General features: G+C 53.7%; 1 long non-coding RNA gene across 1 annotated transcript; it reads right to left on the reverse strand.

Annotated features, from left to right (window-relative positions):
• Window positions 1–3,492: 3,492 nt before the first annotated feature.
• On the reverse strand, window positions 3,493–4,210 carry LOC124030559. Its single transcript, XR_006837985.1, has 3 exons — window positions 4,100–4,210; window positions 3,983–4,013; window positions 3,493–3,606 (listed from the first exon to the last, which is right to left on the reverse strand). It is a non-coding gene; the product is annotated as an uncharacterized LOC124030559 (long non-coding RNA).
• Between the last annotated feature and the right edge of the window lie 404 nt (window positions 4,211–4,614).

Raw genomic sequence — 4,614 nt, forward strand, 5'->3', positions numbered from 1 at the left:
AGAAGGTAGGGGGTAGTCAGGTACCCCTGGTTCCCCTCAGCAGAGGGTAGGGTAGGGGGTAGTCAGGTACCCCTGGTACCCCTCAGCAGTGGGTAGGGAGTAGTCAGGTACCCCTGGTTCCCCTCAGCACTGGTAGGGTTGGGGGTAGTCAGGTACCCCTGGTTCCCCTCAGCAGTGGGTAGGGTAAGGGGTAATCAGGTACCCTAGGATCCCCTCAGCAGTGGTAGGGTAGGGGGTAGTCAGGTACCCCTGGTTCCCCTCAGCAGTGGGTAGGTAGGGGTAGTCAGACCGCTGGTTCCCCAGCAGAGGGTAGGGCAGGGGCAGTCAGAACCCCGGTCTCCTCTGCAGTAGAGGGCAGGGCAGGGCAACAGGCACACCTGGTCTCCTCATATAGGTAGCAACAGGCAATACCTGTCTCCTCAGCAGTGGGTAGGGCAGGGGGTAGCTCAGGCACACCTGGTTCCCCTCAGCAGAGGGCATGGGGTAGTCAGGAACCCCTGGTTCCCCCAGCAGGGGGTAGGGGCAGGGGTAGTCAGGTACCCCTGGTTCCCCTCAGCAGTGGGTAGGGTAGGGGGTAGTCAGGTACCCTGGTTCCCCTCATCAGTGGGTAAAGGGTAGTCGGTATCCCTGGTTCCCCTCAGCAGTGGGTGGGTAGGGGATAGTCAGGACCCCTGGTTCCCCTCAGCAGTGGGTAGGGGGTTGTCAGAAACCACTGGTTCCCCTCAGCAGTGGGTAGGGTAGGGGGTAGTCAGGTACCCTTGATTTCCTCAGCAGTGGGTAGGGTAGGGGGTAGTCAGGTACCCCTGGTTCCCCTCAGCAGTGGGTAGGGTAGGGGGTAGTCAGGTACCCCTGGTTCCCTCAGCAGTGGGTAGGGTAGGGGGTAGTCAGGTACCCCTGGTTCCCTCATCAGGGGGTAGGGTAGGGGGTCGTCAGGTACCTCTGGTTCCCCTCAGCAGTGGGTCGGGGGTAGTCAGGTACCCCTGGTTCCACTCAGCAGTGGGTAGGGTAGGGGGTAGTCAGGTACCCCTGGTTCCCCTCAGCAGAGGGTAGGGTAGGGGGTAGTCAGGTACCCCTGGTTCCCCTCAGCAGTGGGTAGGGGGTAGTTAGGTACCCCTGGTTCCACTCAGCAGTGGGTAGGGTAGGGGGTCGTCAGGTACCTCTGGTTCCCCTCAGCAGTGGGTCGGGGGTAGTCAGGTACCCCTGGTTCCACTCAGCAGTGGGTAGGGTAGGGGGTAGTCAGGTACCCCTGGTTCCCCTCAGCAGAGGGTAGGGTAGGGGGTAGTCAGGTACCCCTGGTTCCCCTCAGCAGAGGGTAGGGTAGGGGGTAGTCAGGTACCCCTGGTTCCCCTCAGCAGTGGGTAGGGTAGGGGGTAGTCAGGTACCCCTGGTTCCCCTCAGCAGTGGGTAGGGTAGGGGGTAGTCAGGTACCCCTGGTTCCCCTCAGCAGTGGGTAAAGGGTAGTCAGGTATCCCTGGTTCCCCTCAGCAGTGGGTAGGGGGTAGTCAGGTACCCCTGGTTCCCCTCAGCAGTGGGTAGGGGGTAGTTAGGTACCCCTGGTTCCACTCAGCAGTGGGTAGGGTAGGGGGTAGTCAGGTACTCCTGGTTCCCCTCATCAGGGGGTAGGGTAGGGGTCGTCAGGTACCTCTGGTTCCCTCAGCAGTGGGTCGGGGGTAGTCAGGTACCCCTGGTTCCACTCAGCAGTGGGTAGGGTAGGGGGTAGTCAGGTACTCCTGGTTCCCCTCAGCAGAGGGTAGGGTAGGGGGTAGTCAGGTACCCCTGGTTCCCCTCAGCAGAGGGTAGGGTAGGGGGTAGTCAGGTAGCCCTGGTTCCCCTCAGCAGAGGGTAGGGTAGGGGGTAGTCAGGTACCCCTGGTTCCCCTCAGCAGAGGGTAGGGTAGGGGGTAGTCAGGTACCCCTGGTTCCCCTCAGCAGAGGGTAGGGGGTCGATAAAGAGGGCAGTGAGGGGGATAAACCCAACAGAACCACAGAGCACTCAACCTGGAAGCCTCTTCCTCATACACACAGCCAGCTGTACACCCCAATTACTTGGCAGAGCTGTGTGTGTGTGTGTGTGTGTGTGTGTTTGTGTGTGTGTGTGTTGTGATGTATTATGGGGCGGGGGGAGGTGTTGTGGCTGTAAATACAGTACTGTGCACATGTAAGTATAGGTGTGTTTGCAGAGTTAATTAACACAAATGTTGGGATTGTGATTCTTCCAGAGGTATCAAACAATACGTTGTGAAGTGAGAGAGACACATAGAAAGAGGGGGAAACAGAGGGTGTAGTGACCCGTCCCCCTTTTCATCTCAGACTCAGTTCGCCCCTGCAAGGCACACTGGGGTGTTTGTTGTACATGGTTGAGTTGCACTACAGGGGTCCGGGCTGAGAGGGGGAGGGGGAAGGGGGGAGAGAGAAAAGCCAAAAGAGTGGAGGGGGGTGAGTTCCCCGTCACAGAGAAGAGAGAGAGAGAGTGTAATGTTTACTGTCATTTTTATTGGTTATTTCACTTTTGTTTATTATCTAGTTAACATATGTTTCCCATTCCAATAAAGCCCTTAAATTGAATTGAGAGAAAGAGAGAGAGTAGTTTTCCCTCAGAGAGACAGACAGACAGACAGACAGACAGACAGACAGACAGACAGACAGACAGACAGACAGACAGACAGACAGACAGACAGACAGACAGACAGACAGACAGACAGACAGACAGACAGACAGACAGACAGACAGACAGACAGACAGACAGACAGACAGACAGACAGACAGACAGACAGACAGACAGACAGACAGACAGCCCTCCCTTAACTGCAAGGCGTGGGAAGGGGGGGTTGACAAGAGGACAAAAATATTGCCAGGTTACACACACTTCTTATCTGCCAGAGAAACACACCTCTGTCCTCGGTCAAATCAACCATATAAACAAGAGGGAGGTAAAGAGGGAGAACGAGCGGGTGTGAAGGAACAATACAGAAGATGGAGGGATGGAGGGTAAGCTGAGTGGGTAGAGGTGGGTAGCTAATCTACAGCACCGGTCTCCAGGGACCCTCTACCTCTCTGGTGAAATCCCCAGGGCAGAGCAGCTCTCATCCAGGCACAAAGCCTGACTATCAGCCATGGTAGTCACCGAGCCAGGCCTGAAACACGATTTAGGACGGGGACAGAGGGGCCCGTCACAGACACAGTCACGCCCCCTGCCTGTCTGCACCCCTCCCTACCTTCCACAACCCACCTCTCCCAAACACCCCCACCCCCCTCCCTCTCACACTGCTCCTACTCTCACCATCCCACCTCCATCCACATTGCTCTCCATACCTCCCCACCCTTCCCTCCCTCCTCATCCGGCCTTCCTGCTGTATTCAGCTGTAGCTCTGGCTGTGTGTGTGAAATGGGATGTGACAGGAGCACCTTTCCCTGGGGATCAGAAGCCTCTCTCTCCCATAAATAGGGCCCTGGGGGCAGACCAGGGCTTTCTACCTCCAGAAAAACATCCCCCCTCAGTCTTTCTCACTCATACACCCAGTACTCACGTGCATTAGAGAGTAGTAGGACTGCTTTCCTGTGTAGAACAGAAAGTGGAATGGCCGTCCATCTGCGCCCCATTGGACAGCTAGAGGGTGTGTGTGAGAGAGAGAGAGAGAGAGAGAGAGAGAGAGAGAGAGAGAGAGAGAGAGAGAGAGAGAGAGAGAGAGAGAGAGAGAGAGAGAGAGAGAGAGAGAGAGAGAGAGAGAGAGAGAGAGAGAGAGAGAGAGAGAGAGAGAGAGAGAGAGAGAGAGAGAGAGAGAGAGAGAGAGAGAGAGAGAGAGAGAGTTAGGCCATTGGTGTAAACCACTTTACCTTGTAGCCCAATCACTGTTAAAGATTGAGCAAAAACTCAGAGGTCCCCCTGCTGGTGATGTTGTGAAAGTGCAGCTCTCACACAGTGAAAATGACCATAGGAGTAGAACAATCCGTCTCAGTTGTAAATCTATTTAAAAAGGACCTACCTCTCTGTTTTGGAAACACCTCATCCGGATGCTGGAAGAAAATATGAAGATTTTGAATCACTAATGAATATGAAGTTTCTGAGTTAATACACTTCTACATGAGACGTCTGGTCTTACCTTCATCAGTGGTTTGGCTTTTTTGTCAAATAGGCCGGAGGGGAACAGGTATGCAATGCTTCTCTGGAACAGAAACAGGAGAGAAGTCAAATATCATTAACATATCATAAAGATGGAGGGAGAAACATTTAGTTTAAACAGGCAGCTCTGAACAGGGAGAAATGTTTAGTTTAAACAGGGAGAAACCTTTAGTTTAAACAGGCAGCTCTGAACAGGGAGAAATGTTTAGTTTAAACAGGGAGAAACGTTTAGTTTAAACAGCCAGCTCTAAACAGGGAGAAACCTTTAGTTTAAACAGCCAGCTCTAAACAGGGAGAAACGTTTAGTTTAAACAGCCAGCTCTAAACAGGGAGAAACCTTTAGTTTAAACAGCCAGCTCTAAACAGGGAGAAACCTTTAGTTTAAACAGCCAGCTCTAAACAGGGAGAAACCTTTAGTTTAAACAGCCAGCTCTAAACAGGGAGAAACCTTTAGTTTAAACAGCCAGCTCTAAACAGGGAGAAACCTTTAGTTTA

The sequence above is a fragment of the Oncorhynchus gorbuscha genome, unplaced genomic scaffold, assembly GCF_021184085.1.
Source record: "Oncorhynchus gorbuscha isolate QuinsamMale2020 ecotype Even-year unplaced genomic scaffold, OgorEven_v1.0 Un_scaffold_12644, whole genome shotgun sequence".
NCBI classification, from domain to species: Eukaryota; Metazoa; Chordata; class Actinopteri; order Salmoniformes; family Salmonidae; genus Oncorhynchus; species Oncorhynchus gorbuscha.